This window comes from Falco naumanni, unplaced genomic scaffold, assembly GCF_017639655.2.
Source record: "Falco naumanni isolate bFalNau1 unplaced genomic scaffold, bFalNau1.pat scaffold_75_arrow_pat_ctg1, whole genome shotgun sequence".
Lineage (NCBI taxonomy): Eukaryota > Metazoa > Chordata > Aves > Falconiformes > Falconidae > Falco > Falco naumanni.
In genome coordinates this window covers 591-15,720 of record NW_024427567.1, presented here as the reverse complement: position 1 = coordinate 15,720, position 15,130 = coordinate 591, and the positions used below count along the sequence as shown (strand labels likewise).

At 53.5% G+C, this 15,130-nt stretch overlaps 2 long non-coding RNA genes across 2 annotated transcripts; both read left to right on the top strand.

The window, feature by feature from the left end:
* The first annotated feature begins 2,421 nt into the window (after positions 1 to 2,421).
* On the top strand, positions 2,422 to 5,340 carry LOC121082350. The gene is made up of 5 exons (XR_005825988.1): positions 2,422 to 2,431; positions 2,536 to 2,708; positions 3,222 to 3,420; positions 4,282 to 4,381; positions 5,260 to 5,340. It is a non-coding gene; the product is annotated as an uncharacterized LOC121082350 (long non-coding RNA).
* Positions 5,341 to 10,275: 4,935 nt separating this feature from the next.
* LOC121082347 lies at positions 10,276 to 11,659 on the top strand. The gene is made up of 3 exons (XR_005825987.1): positions 10,276 to 10,345; positions 10,888 to 10,996; positions 11,590 to 11,659. It is a non-coding gene; the product is annotated as an uncharacterized LOC121082347 (long non-coding RNA).
* Positions 11,660 to 15,130: the final 3,471 nt, after the last annotated feature.

Below are 15,130 nucleotides of genomic sequence, written 5' to 3'. Positions count from 1 at the left end.
GCAAGGAGTGGTGGAATTCATTGTGACCATCCCATCTTCTCCAGCAAGGAGACTTAGCACTCCCTCCTCTAGATAGCATTGGAATATCTCTCTCATCCTTTTCTCATTCTTTTTTAAATAGCCCCTTTGTTAGAGGAAGAAGGGCAGACCCTCCCCACCTCACAGAGGAAGTGGAGCAGCATCTCTCACAAAACTGTAGTTGTTCCTCAAAGCTGGTGCCTATGTGAGAACACTCCACTCACACACACCACCACACACAACACATTACCTGTCCTCATACATCAATCACAGTCGGTGTCCATTGTCCCCATTTACATGATATATTTTATCTCAGATCAGAGCAGCTGCTGGTCAAATGGCCAAACTCAGAAACAGTTTCCCCTGTAACCACTTAATACAAAACTGAAAACCTGTAGTGAAAGTTAGGCTAAAACAACCTGTTGGCACAAAAACTGGGTTAAATTCTTAGCGCTAGCAGTTGCAGAGCAGTACTAATAAAGGCTAATCCTGAAGTGAAACAGACATAAAATAGACACATTTTTTCTGGAGAAATAGTCCTAATCCACTCTTGTAAACTCACGCTGCGGTAATAGTATTTAAAGGTTCACTTGTTCTAGAGGTTCAATGTTTCTTGTTATGAAAGTGCCTTGAGTTCTCCTTCAGCCTGAGGGATTCCTATCAACTACTTTTCTGTTGACATAGTTTCATTTAGAACTACCTTCGGTTTCTCTAATTACACACTTACTAGCGGGTCAGATGCTTCTGAGGCTTCTACAAATGCAGATACTTCTATCAGAGCGGCTCCAGCTCTATGGGTAGTACAGTGAAAAGAAACCTCATCTCAAAAAGTGGTATTGCACAGCCCCCAGGCTTTGGTCACTTGGTCCATTTGTTCATAAGTTACTGATTGATCTAACTTGGTAGAACCAATCAGCCTGACTAATATGGCTCTATCTGGGCTTTTTGTCTGTTAGCTTCTTTAATTCTGTAGAAATGCATGGAAATATCACCTAGACAGTCTGACCTGAAATTGAAATGCCTTTTGTATTTCCAGGTGGAGACCTGCCTGGGAGATGCAGGGGGGCTGAAGGGCCACAGATGTGTGAACTTGAGCAGATGATGGGCAAGTGAGTCCTGGAGGAGCAGGGGAGAGACGGAGCTGATCTTCCTCCCTGGTGGGTGCCTTGGTGGCCAGAGCCATGTGCTGCTTCCAGCCTGAAGGTCACTTGGAGCAGCTTGTGTCCCCCCGCCACATCTCAGCTTCGCCACCTACGAAATGAACTTTATGGTGTGTTTTTAAAAGTGCTTTGAGCTCTACAGGTGGGACTGAACAAGCAATTATTCTGCTGGATGGTTTTGTAAAACATACATCCGTTTGTAATATTAGTAAGGCCTTATGATTCGACCTGCCGATATGGGGGCGTGGGGGATCTGCAGAGGAATGAAAATGGAAATTCTGTTTCCCCTCCTCGATGCTGGACAAAGTCTGCCTGAAAAAGTTGCCATTGTAGCTGCTGGCGCATTTCTATTTTTAACATAGGCTTTTTTTTTTCAATATTAGAAATTAAGTTCTCCTCTTCATGGGAGCTCTGGGAGAGCTAGTGGTATTTTGACAACCCAAGCAAATGAAATCAAAACAGTTCGAGTGTGTGGGAAACCAAAAGAGGATCTTTAGTCAGGCTGCTGCGCGTGGCCTTGGGTTTCTGTTTGTGCTTTTTAAACCCTTTAACTCCCAAATCTGCTCCATACCCGAGGGAAGGACGTTTTTTTTAAATTCAGCATTCCTCTTGGGAATGAATCCTCTCTATTTCCTTCCCTCAGACTTTGAGCTAACCTGTGAAATACAAGGCAATCTCGTGACTGTTTTGGAAGACAAAAGCTAAACTATTTTTAAAAGCTCTTTCCAAGAGCATTTCTTTCTACCCTGCAGGGAAGGAAACCCAACAAAGAAAGGGGGAGAACCCACGTGCCTGCAGTACCTCTGTTTTTCCAGGCATCTTTGAGTTTCTAATTTGTAAAATGCTCTTTAAGTGGCCTGTGCATCATCACGTGTCTGGGCTAGAGGCACCAAGTACAGGGGTGGACATCAAAGTAACGCAAGGATGGACACACATAGCATCCAGTGTGCCCCTGAAAATGATCCTTTTTCTTGGCCTGCTTGTTGGAACATGGTCTTGCAGTGCAGCCTCCCGCTGCCAGGACATGGCGCTTTCCTTGGTGTGGGATGAAGGCGACGGTCTCCTCTGCAGCCTTCTCCCCTTTTGCGGACAGGTACAAGGCACTGGACTGTCCCAGCAACTGTGAGACGATAACCATCCTCAACGTCACCCCCTTGGAAGTAGAGGCGCATTTCTCCTTTGAGCGCGATCTCAAGGCGGACACGTTCCTTGTAGAACCTCCCAGCATGAGGCTGAAACCGGACGAGAAGCAGGTAGGGGACAGCAGGTAGGGCAGGCACTGGTGTAAGTGCCCAGGAGCCATTCCTCCTGCTCACTGAGTGCTCTTCTGTATTTCTTGTTTCGGGGACGGGGCTAGAAGCTGAGCATTTGGGCGTACCCCACTTCAGCTGGTCTGGTGGAAGACAAGCTCGTCTGCCGCATTAAGGAGAACCCAGAGCCGGTGGTCTTCCCCCTGTGCTGCCAGGGGGTGAAGGTGGAGCTGAGGGTCAGCCCCAAGCACGTGCATTTCAACAGGCTGCTTCTGCACAGGTCAGTCATCCCACGGCCCCTCTGCTGGGGACGGGTGCTGTCGGTGAGCTCCCCTTCAGCCTCTCTGGCTGGCTGCATGGCCCTTCAGGCTGGGTGTTGGGCTGGCGTCCCTCTTTCTGCCAGCAGTTCCCGGTCTCTTGCTCACTGTTCCTTGCTGGCTTGGTTCTCTCAGGACAGCCGCAAGCTCTGTAGCCCCCCAGCAACGTGGTGCAATGGGCATCTTGATTCATTTGTATCTCGTCTGCTGGTTCGGAGAGCAGTGCAGTTGCTCCTCCTTATGTCCCTTCTGTTGGATACACCGTTAGCACCCAGCCCTTCCCCAGGACCTCACCTCTGAGACTTGGTGACACAGAGAAAACATTTACTAATGTTATGGGTACTATAAATACTGGATGTGTATAGATAAAGATATATATATAAACTAATGCATAGGGCTGCTCCAAGATGCGTTCAGTTGCAAGGCCTATCCTGACCATCGAGCAGCTGGTGCAGGGTGTCTTTCTGCCTCTGCAGGGAGGACAGCAAGACCCTGGTCCTGCGAAACAGCACCCTGCTGCCTGTGGCCTGGCGGCTCTGTGGGCTGGAAAACCTGGGCGAGGACTTCTCCGTGTCACAACGTGAGGGCATCGTTGGTCCGCGCACGGAGTTTGACGTGCATCTGTATTTCAAGCCCACAAAGGCTCTCAACATTGAGAAGAAGATCCGACTGGAGGTGAGGGGGACTGTGCCCTCCCTGGCAGGGCAACGAGATCTTTGGGGTGGAGGCTGTGCTTGAAGGGTTCCCTGCAAAGAGGGGGACAAAGGATGAGCCTTCCCGAGGTTCCTTTCTACCCGCATCGCCGGGGGGGCAGGCCCTTAGCGGCAAGGAACTTGCTCTTATAGCTGAGCTTCAGGGGGCGTGTGTGCTGCCGGGCCAGGGAGAGCTGCACCTGAGGGACACAAGGCTGCTGTGACCCCAACTTCTGCTGCCTCAGCCTGGGTTCACCAGAGCACGTGGTGCATCCCTGAGCATCTGCGTCAGCCCAGACAACCAGGCGCTGTGTCCTGAGCCCGCGTTACAGCCACCCTGCCGCTGTGCATGGTTGGATGCTGTTGTTTGGTTGTCCAGACCTCGGCGTGCTCCCTGCGCCCATGCTGGAGCCTGTCCGGGGCTCTTAACGGAGAGCAGCAAGCTGTCACCCTGGGCTTTTGTTCCCCGTGGTTTGGGGGCTGCACTTCAGTGAGGATGCTGGGTGATTGAAGGGGAGAGGGTTGACGGTCAATGCCACCTGCTCTGGGACACCTCACAATTCTTGAGGTTGTTTTTCCATCGCTGTGTCTGCCCGGGTGCTTCCGCGGCAGCACTCCCTGCTGAAGGAGTGCCGAGCTGGGCTGGTAGGGCTTCTTACTGCAGCAGCATCTCGCTGGGTCAGCCCGTGAGCTGAGCAGGTTGGGAGAGTTTGGGAATCCACAAGTGCTTGTCAAGCAGGGGAGGCCATGGTGGAAGCAGCCAGCAGAGACAAGGACTCGTATGTTGTCTACCAAAAGAATTTAAGAGAACGGTCTAAGCAGTGTTCGTTTCTCGCTGCCTCAGGTTTCAGATGCAGAAAACATCCTGGGGATTGTCCAGACCGAAAATATCCTCATTTCTGCAGAGGGCTATGATGTTGCTCCAATCATCAACATTCCTAAAGGTCAGTGGATGCCCCAAAACAAAGCAGTCTGGGTGCGTTGCCTTGCCTTGGCAGGTGAGCAACCAAAGCGCTTGGGATGGGGTAGCATGCAAGCGTGGCCCGGTCACATAAAGTGCGTATCCTGCAAGTTGAGTGGAGTGAAGGGCTGTCAGGGCACAGCCAGCCTCGAGTCTCTCGCCCCTGAGCTTTGCAGTGTACAGGTTGGTCTGGGGGCTTAGAAACCACAGCGATGTGAGCGAGCAATTGGCAGCTCCTGAGGGCTCAGCAGGGCACATAAAGTTGTTGGATCAGTGCTTGGAAGCAAGAAGACAGAAACCCAGCTCCTCACCTGCTAAACCCTGCAGATATTCTCCGAGTAAGAAGAGCAAGGGCAGCAAAGTAGCTAAAGAAAATTTCCAAGAACGGAAACTTCCTGAGAAGGGTTTTGGGCTGCCTGAGAACTCCCAGTGTCATAGAACAGTTTGGGTTGGAAAGGACCTCAAAGATCGTCTTGTCCCAACCCCCCCTGCCATGGGCAGGAACACCTTCCACTAGTCCAGGTTGCCCCAAGCCCCGTCCAACCTGGCCTTGAGTGGGGCAGCCACAGCTGCTCCGGGCAGCCTCTGCCAGTGCCTCGCCACCCTCACAGTGAAGAATTTCTTCCCAACAGCTCATGTAAATCTCCCCTCCTCCAGTTCAAAGCCATTGCCCCCTGTCCTGTCACTACAGCCCCCCAGGAAACACCTGTCCCCACCTTTCTTATAAGCCCCATGTCAGTATTGAGAGGCCAATTGAAATTGGCCTGGAAGTGTTGAAATATCTGTCTTGTCACTTGGTGTGGTCTGTAGCAGCTCACTAATACTCCCCGTTTCTTGCCTGGCTCTGCGGGTTTTCTGCAGGTGCAGGTGGCACCGTGGATTTTGGAGTCCTGAAAGTCCTGGATGATGCGAAGCAAGTGCTGACTCTGAGGAACAAGGGGAAGTACAAGATTGCGTACAGGTGGGTCCAGCTGCCTGCTCTGTGAACGCGTGGTGCCACCATCTGCCCAGGCCTGCCTTCTCCTCCTGCCCATGGCTAGAACCACTTCCCGTGCTGGCTGCCTCGTGGTCTGGTTAAATAAAAAGCCCGGGCTCCCTAATCTCAAAGACTTTAAGGGAGAATGCAGCCCCACACCAGAAGTCCTTCACAGCTGAGCAGGAACCAGAAGGAGAGGCCCTGAAATTGAAGCCACTCACTGCTGAGATCCATTGCCTTCCTCTGAGGGGCAGCTCCTTTCTCTTTATGACTCTTTAAAGGAGGGGATGAGAAAATTGGGTGTCGAGGTTAGTTTGCAACACTCATGATGGTCTGCACTCTCTCAAGATCTGAGATTCCCCAAGCAGAGCTGGACTCTTTCCCTTTTAATTTTTTTATGGTCTTATGTCAAGTCCTGGCTGTGCTGGTGGCACTTGTACTTTTAACTGCAGAGGTCTTTGTTCCTTCCCTTTCTCCCCAGTTTCCAGCTGAAAGCTGCAGGCACCACCATACCAGACCTGGCAAGCCACTTCACTATCCAGCCGCAGAAGGGCCTGCTGGCTGCCTCCGGGCGCCCTGTGCAGGTCCAGGTGTTCTTCCACCCCCAGACGGAAGTGAATATTGAGGACAAACCCATCCTGCACTACCAGGTGAGCTGCCCCAGCCAGGCAGTGGTGGCACAGCACGTCTTGGGAGCGTGAGCAGGACAGGTGCCTTCTGGAAGGAGGGCTTTAGCTGGGTAATTCTCGTAGGTGACAGCAATGTCTCAGAAAACATTTGTGATGCTTCCTAAGCGGAGCTGAAAGTCTGGCTCCGGAGGAGGCATTGAAACAGGGAGGATGAGCTGATGGGGACCTGGGATGGGATCAGGGAACAGAGTCAGAGGCTGGCCTCTTTGCTGGTTTTACCAAGCCCTCCTCTGGCTGCAGGTGATGGAGCCCAGCATCTGCGGAGGAGGCGAGACCGTCGCCGTCATCCCAGTGAGGGTGTCGGCGAAAGCTGTGTTCAGCAAGTACAGCATTCACCCCGCCTCGCTCATCAACTTCGGTGCCATGGTGAAGGGCAGCAGGAAAACCTGCACCTTCATGCTGGAGAACAAAGGCAGCCTTGACTTTAAATTCCTCATCTACCGAGCAGACCAGGACGCATCCCGATTGCAAGAGAAAAGGTGAGAGAAGACCTGCATCACCTGTCCTGCCTGAGGAGGCACGACAGCGTGGCTGGTGTGTGACAGGCAGCCCAGACACCTGGGTTATTGTCCAGTTCACGTCACCTGCTTGTGAACAGGGAGTGGAAAAGTGCCTCAGTGTCCCCGTGTGTCGGGCAAAGCTGGTGATACAGCTGAGCTGTCTGTAAGCTGCAGGAGGTGCCGCCGGGGGCTGCGAGGGGCAGGGAGGCTTTCCTCTGTGGGGAGGGGAAGGTCAGCTTTGGCTTCAGAGGAAGGCAGGGTGGGGGCTCAGCATGATGGATGTTTCTGCTTTCTCCTCTTAGTGGATGTCAAATGAAATCTGCCCACTCTGGCAAGAGTGAGAACTTACACCAAAGGACTTCCTCAGCCAAGAAAAGCAAGCGCTCACTGCAGAAGGTTGCCAGCCCCTCCATGCAGGTGGGTGGCTCCCGCTCCCCAAGACACACTGCTGCAGGTGCTGGGGGAGGACGCTGATGGGGGCTCATCACCGTGGGGTGGGACATGGTCTGCACGATGGAGGTCCGTCATCTCCCAGCCACAAGCAGAGGCAGGAGCTGCTCAGTTGCACTGACAGTCCCGTGCTCTGGCTCAGACTTGGAGTTGTGGGGTCAAGAGAGAGGAGCAGGTCCCGTGTTTTGGTGGCTGCTGGCCAAAATAGGACTGTGAATACCACAGATGTGGGCACGTTCCTGTTTGAAGTCCCACTCCATAGATACCAGATGACCTTGTGTTTTCGTCTTCCCAGTCCCCTCCCTTCCCTCCCGTCACTTCTCACAGTTATTTCTGCTCTCCTGTTTTACCCCTGAGGCTGGAGGATCCCAGCTAGCACCTTCACCTTTTACACCCAAACTCCGTCCTCTGTGCCAGCCAGGATAGGCCTGCAGCTCCTCCTGGCTTGTCCCTCTCGTCCTGGGGCTGCCTCTGGGCCGTGGAGTCATCCCTCCCTGCCCTGGGACTGGGGGCTCGGCCTGGCTGGAGGTTGAGGAGTGGCGTACTCCTTGCTGGGGATGCTCAAGGCTGGGCTGCTGGATGTCAGCCTCTCCTGGGACTCTTTCTGCAGGCTCGCGTCACTCTAGGCATGTTCACGGTGTACCCTGGCTTTGGTTCCATCCCTCCTGGGGGCCAGCAGATGATCACGGTGGATTGCTCTGTGGAATCACTGGGGACGTGCGAGGAGCACCTGCGCATCGATATCAGCGACAGAGACCCCCAGGACAATCCCCTCGGCATCCCCTATACCCTGTTGGCTGAGTCCTGCCTCCCAGGTACACCCCGTCCACAGGTTCCCACAGCCAGACCTGCTGCTGGTCAGCACCTGAACTTATTGCTTGGTTAGAGAGGCGCCCTGACCTTGAAGCTAAACCCTAAAATCCTCAGAGGTTCCAGTTCTTTTCAAGTCAGCCAGCGGGGAGAGGCTGGGAGGGATGCATGGAAGGATAAAAGGAAAGCAATACTCCTTGACTGGGACTGAGCTCCATCCTCGCAGCCGACCCCCCCGCCCAAGGCTGGGTTTTGCAGTGACCTGGGCAGAAAGGGTTTATCAAGCCTTCCGAGAGGCCAGCAGGGTCCCGAAAAATTCATCAGGAATTCAGCATTCAGCCCTCCCTCTGCTCTGCTCCACAGCATTTGTGGTTGATGACATCGAGTCCATCTTTGAGGAGCATCGAATCTGCAGCAACGTCAACCTCTGCCAGACCCCGCAGACGATGCGAGGCAAGGGTGTGTATGTCAGAGATGAGAACAAGTTTATCTTCACCGACGTTCGGGTTGGGCACTGGGCCACAGCTCGCTTCAAGATCCACAATGTCAACAAAGTCCCCTGCAATGTGGTCCTTTCCATCAAACCCATCGCCGGTGAGGTAAGAACAAGAGGCCAAGGTGACCGTTGCTCTTTACAGGCTGCGCTGCCTTGTTCTCCAGACTCGTTGCTTCCTCTTGCCCGCCCTAGTCCAGCTCCGTGCAGGTCAGGCTACAGGGGGGAGCAGCAGTGCCAGGGTGGCAGTTCTGAATTTGGCACGTCTCGAGCAAGGCTTTGGCTCACCGCTCTGGCTGGGTCTTTGGTGGGAGACCCAAACCCTTCTGCACATCTCTTGGAAGCCCGCTCAGAGGGGGCCTTTACTGGCCTGACGTGCCTGGGCTCAAAGCAGACCATTCCCTCAGGCTCCCTGGCCTTTTCCTTCTCTTTAAAGGCCAGTTTGAGGTTAGTTGCGGGGTTTCCGTGCAGTGCCCCCCTCCCTTGTGTGCTGGGGTGGCTGCCCAGTGCTCAAAGCCAGCCTTTGCGCTCCTGGGCTCCCTGTGCAAGGTCAGCACCGCTTTGGAGTCACCCCTGCGATGGAAGGAGCCTGCCCAGGGCAAGCAGGAAGGGAGACACGCTGTCTGGGGCTGTTCCCGTGACGCATATGAGAATAAGACTGCGTACGAAACACTGAAGGATGTTTCCTCCTAACACGGCTCTGTGGGTTCCCCCAAGTTTCACAGCCCCATCAGTGACATTTTCAAGGTGGATCCCGTTCGGATGTGCGTGCCCAGCTGCTCCCACGCCTTTGCTACGGTGACCTTCACTCCACCGATGATGCAGAGCTACCAGTGCACTTTTGAGGCTTCCCTCGATGTCCTGGCGAGGTAACTCCCCCTGTGAAATGTGGGCGGGGGGACCTGCCTGATGGCTGCCCCTCCTCTGGGAGGACCCCGACCTCTTGTTAACCCTGATGCTCTCAGTAGCCTTAGGCAGAGTGCTTAGCATTAGAGAATAGAGGAGGCGGTAACTACTAGACAGAGTAGAAAGAGAAGGGGTTATAGCTTAGCCTCTGCGAGTGACTGTGAAGACAGTGCAGCATTTGGTGGCCAGCTGGGAGTTAGTGAATCAGCAAGAAATGGAGATGTGCAACAGTTGAGCTGGGGCTTTCCAAGGACAAAGGTTTAGATGAAGCCGTTTTCTGGGCCAGCCAGCCAGCGTGCATTATTTCCTCCTTGTTTCTGTTAAAGTGAGATGATTGTATGTGATTACCTGGGGTATGTTAAGCTATTCTCTGTCAAAGGAGCGACTGGAGCCCTTCTAAAAGAGGAGCCCAGTTCCCCTGTCCTGGGACGTGTGTACCAGGGCTCTGACCGGCTCTTCCCCAGCCGTTTAGTGGCTGAGTCAGGACAAGTCAGCTTTCTGCTCTAGTACGCAATTCCTTTTTTAGCGTCCTTGGAAATAATCATTACTGATGGTGCTATTTATTTTTCCCCTTCTTGCTTTTATACTATTTCCATGCTGCGCTCGTGCTTTTTGCATGTGTCCTCATATCATCGCAGCCAGTGAATTTGCCATGTCTCACCTGTCGCCTCATTATTTACCTGCTGTGCTGCATGATTCGATTCAGTGACATGTTCTTTAACTGCTACTCTGGAAGGCTCTGGCTCTTCAGAGCTCTTGTGAATGGCCCTGATTGGATTGGGAGGAGGGGGGTGGAGGAGACCTGTGTCGTGGGGTACAGGAGCACCAGCCAGGGAAAAATGCAGTGGGTGGCCCCTCTTTGTTGCTTGCCAGGTGGGGAAATTGGTTAGTGCCGGCCGTCACGATCTCTCCTCTGCCTTTCCTGCAGCCCTGCAGCAATTAAAGCGCAAAGCCTGACCTTCGGTGTCAGTGGAGATGGGACTCTGCCTCGGTGGACAGTCCTGCTGCCCGGTACTTCACAGTAAGAGAGGGAACCCTCTGCTGGTCTTTAAAGAAGCTGTTGCTGGGTGATTCACAAAAGCTCCCTCTGGTCCTTCATAATGGTGGCACCCTACCTGTCCAGGTGAGGACCTGCTCAGGGGAACGCTCTGGTCTGGGAACAAGTGCTTGTCTCGTGGAGAAAAGGTCCCAGGAAGCATGGCAGAACCTGGAAACAGCTCTCAGAAATTCTTTTTAAGCAAATGACTGACTTGTAATTTCCAGGAAGAGAGTTCCTCTTGGAAATGCGATTTTTCTGACTAGCCTATCCTTTTCAGTTAAATACAACGCAAGAAAGTGGTGGGGGTGTTTTCCCCCATCTCTCTTCTCACGCTTTGATTCTCGGGTGGGCACGTGTGATGTCCTAGTTGCATTAGATTGTATTTGATCCCATTTTACTACACTTTAATGAAAAATTCTGTTCATTACTTTTGTATCCCAGCGCCTCTGAACGCTTCTTTTTTCTGTCTAGTTTTACTTGAACTTTGTAAGTTTAGCTAAGAGCTGTGTCTGAAGCGGGGAAGCATGCTGGATGCCCCGTGCTGGACCAGCACCAGTACGGTGCCAACCCACGTGTCACCCTGTACCCACAGCAGTGTGGTTGTGCTCTGTGTTCCTTTTTCTCAGTTGACGATAGACCTGTTGGATGAAGCGGGAGTTTTCTTCTTGAAAGCCAGGCCCACCACACAATGCGTCTACCAAGCTGGGGGCGTGAAGGAGGACTCTCCTGCAGGAGGTAAACCCAGTAAGCGTGAAGCGCGGTCATCCACACAGGGGAGAACTGTGTGCCCTGCTCTTGGCTTGGCCAAGCAGCCGCCAAATGTTAGATGTTGTTTCTTCGCTGGGGCTCTCCGTACCCCCAGCTTTTCATGTGGACTCTGCGCACGGCTTCCTCCTAGAAAGTGGTTGGAAGTTTTTTCTGTTCCTCTGGACATGGTGGGTTGAGTTGCGGGGGGCTGTCACCACTTCAGCGGACCATCTGAGGTCTTTGCTGCGTGTGGGAGTAGCAGCCTGAATGGAGGCAGCCCCTGAGCCCACAGCCAGCCAACAGAAGCCAAACCCATTCTTTGGCTCAGCTTTTACGCTGTGCAGGAGCTGACTGACTGCGAGTTTTGAGTGAGCGCTGGGTGTTAACCCTGTGTTTAAGGCACTTCAGCAGTGATACCGCGTGGTGCTGTCGTAGCCTTCGGGAACATAGGAGGAGGGTCTGGCACCATTGGTGGGAGAACCTGTGCTTAGAGGTAGCTGGGTTTCAACCCCTTACGCCCCACAGGAAATATTTCAGCGGTACAGCTGTATCACTTGTCGCTGATTTTCATTGCTGTGCAGAGAGGAAGCCTCACACCGCTCTCCTGGTCCTGCTCCGTGGGGAATTAGCAGAGTTTGACGTGCTTTTCAACCCCACCCTGGCCCAACGTGTGGAAGGCAGGATCCACTTGTCGGTGGTTGAACATACCCGGTATGAGGAGGAACCGACATTCCAGCTGGTGGGCGAAGGCTACGAGGATGACTTCACGCTAGATAACATCCACGGACTGGTGGCCAGACAGTGAGGAGGAGGAGAATGCTGAGGGCAATCTAGAGGAAGACGTAATTGAGGGTAAGAGAGGAAAGGCTGCCCAGGTGGATCAAGGAACAGGAAAACAGACGTTTCCTGCTCACCCTGTGCCGCGCCACCTGCGGTCCCAGCTTTAGCAGCCAGATCCCGCTGCCTTTTGTAGCCTGCAGAGGCTTAAGAGGGCAGCTTGAGAGCAGAAGAGAAGATCGTTCTGTCAAGGGAGAAGCTTGCAGGCTAGCAGGAGAAGGGTCAGAGATTACCCGCGTTCAGCTGAGTATCTCCAAAAGGAGGGCTGCCAGCCCATGGTATGTATCTATGGAGATGAGCCAGTGTCTAATGATTTGTGCCCTCGATATACGCAGCCTGTGCTGTCACCACCCCTGGCCTGGCGGTCTGGGAGCGTGCTGGGCCTCTGTGCAGAGGGGCAGTGCATGCGTGTGCCTGCGTGGCTCTGCACAGCCACAGCCACGGGTTTAGGGATGTGGCAGGGCGCTTCCATGGGAGCGTTAGGATGGGGAACTGCGTCTCCCCAGGGAGAAGGCTTGGAGCAAGGAAGAGTTGGCCACGCCTGTCTCTGTGGATGTGAGGGGGGTGGATGGACCTCAGGCACACTGAGACCCTCCTGCTCTCCCTTCCTAAGCAGCTGCCAGAGTGAATCACATCCCGTTCGGGACCTGTCACATCGGGAAAACCCTACAGCGTGACCTTCACCATCACCAACCAGCAGCAGGACGGAGGCGATGCCTGGTTTGAGTGGCTGGCAGACACCCCATTTCACTCCTCCCCCAAGGTTTGAGTTTGGATGGCTCTGCCTTTTCCCATTGCTCCAGCCCTGCCCGGCGGGTTCCCAGATCTGGCAGGGAGTCACCACGTACCGGTGAGAGCCTGTTTCAGTGCCACAAAGGAGCTGCAATCCCTGGCTTAGCTGGCACGGGGCTGTCAACCCCACAGAAAAGGCTCAGTGTTACGGGAGGTGGCATCTTTTGTATTTTCCTCTGTCAAACCCCAGATGAATACACGGTAAGAGGCAGATTCCTGGCACAGCTGCTCACCACATCGATCGATCTCTTTGCTGTCAGTCCTGCCCTTGCTAGTGATTCCAGTTAGGTCTTGACTCTCTGGTTCTCCCTAGGTGGGACACCTCCATGCTGGCTGTGCTAAGGCCATCACAGTGACCTTGAAATCGGATGTCGCGGTCACCTTCAAAATGCACCCTGTGAAGTGCAAGGTGGCTAGGATCACCTTCCCGCTGCCGCCGGAGCAGATTAAAGACTGGGATGACTGCCTGCACACCATCAAGTGGGTGGATACCACCATGAGGGGCCCAGGAGCCACGTGGCCTGTGAAGAAGAAGGTAAGAAACGCAAACAGGAAAAGCTAACGGATGCTGCTACAAAAAAAACCCTGGCAGGGCCCACCATCTCTGCTGGCTGGAGCAGCTCCTGCGTCCTCCTGACGTTTAATCCACCCGTGAGGTTCACCCGCACAGTGCGTTTTGGGGAAGAGGCAGATGCAGTGACCCTGTGACACCAACACAAAATGGGGAGGTCTTTTGCCAAGACACGTTTAGCCACATGCAAAACTACCAGGTCTCTGCCAAAAGCCTGAAGTGTTGCAACCTGTGTTGAACGGGAGGGCACATTTTACGATTTTATCACGTTTTGTGGTGTAAAATTTCTTCTGTCGAATTCAGTGCCTTTTCACCAACAAGGAGTTTTAAGGTGCTGCCACTCTGACTCTTGTTTTGGAGTGGAGAGCCACCACTACTGCTCTTGTGTGCTGCGCTGGCCAAGCCCAACTGGCCACCATGGTGGGTGAGCTGTCAGCTCTGCACTACACCGATAGCAGAGACTTTTGGTGGTGGTGCCCCATGTTGTGATGGGATATCTCAATTGTGGAGCAGCCAGGTGCTGCGTGGCAGTCGTGCAGCAGTCTGGAGAAGCAATCGCTCCAGAAAGTGCGCACACACACGTACTGGCACGTGTTCCTCCCTAGTTTCTGAGCCTTTTTAAGACGCTGTAACCCACACTTCTTCCCCATCAGCAGCAGCAGTCGGAGGCTTTCCTAGTGAGTTCGTCCCCATTCCAAAACGGCCCGTCCCCAGCCCTCACCAGCGTGGCTGTTGCCACCACACATGGTGTCTGGAAAGCACCCTGCCCGCTAAGACAAGAGAGGAAAAGGTGCTTTCTGGTTTTGTTCAGTCTTGGGGTTCTCCATCCACAGAACTCCCACAGGGGAACTTAATCCTAATTTAGAGGCCTGCTGGATCTGTAGCGGGCCATGAAAAAGGTCTGACACTCTACAGGGTTGAAACACAGGGGACAAGGTACCTATGACCACAGTCATTGTCCACCAATGGGTGTATTCTCAGTCATGGTGGTGATTATGGTGTTCAGTCAGGTAGAAACAAACACTGTAATGGAAGGGTTAAATTCTTGTCACCTTCCCGGGGAAATAAATGGGAATGGTCCTTTCTAGCCCCTGTACGAGGCTGATCTTGGAAGCCAAAAGCCTCCTCTTGCTCAGCCGGGCTTTCTAGGCTCTGCTCAGTCATTCTTCCCTTTCCTGATAGGAGGTGATCCGAGACAGACCCAGAACCAGCTCACACTGTCCTGGAGGAGAGCAGCCGTGAGGTGGAGCTTTGCCTCAGTGCTGTTGTCGACTACGCTGAGCTCAAGCTGGATACGGACACGATTCAGTGCAAGGAGACCTTGCCCTTCCAGACGAGGACATTCCCGTGAGAGCCAGAGGCCAGGCAGGGACCCGTGCGTGGGAGCTGCCTTTGCCCAGGGCTGACCTGGTGCCTGCTTCGCCGGAGCTGTGCCGTGCTCTCTGGTGGCCTCTGCTTCTCCTTCTGCTCGTGGTCTGGTGAAAATAAAGGCAATAAAGTGCCAATAAAGGCAAAAAATAAAACACTGACCTGTTTATTGTTTGGCCACTTAATAAACCTCTTCTAATTTCTAACTGGGTGATTAGGCCTGACGGGGGGTGGGGGCAGGGGTGTGTGTGCTGCTGCCTGCTGGTTCTGAGGTTTCAGCTTCCACACACCCTGGTCGCCTGGAGATGCCTCACATGTGGACTCGAGTCCCTTCTAGGGCTTTGTGTTCAGTCTCACCTGCTGTTCTTCTCTTTAAACAAATCATGTATTGTTTCATCCTGTCCAAGTCCTGGCAGGGTGCTGGGGCCTGCGTATCTGCACGTAAAGCCAAGCAGGAGATGGTGGCCACCGTCCTGCCAAGGCGTGCCAGGAAAGGTTCAATTCTGCCATGCCTTTCTGCTGACAGCAACCATGGATTTGCTTCCATTGCGTGT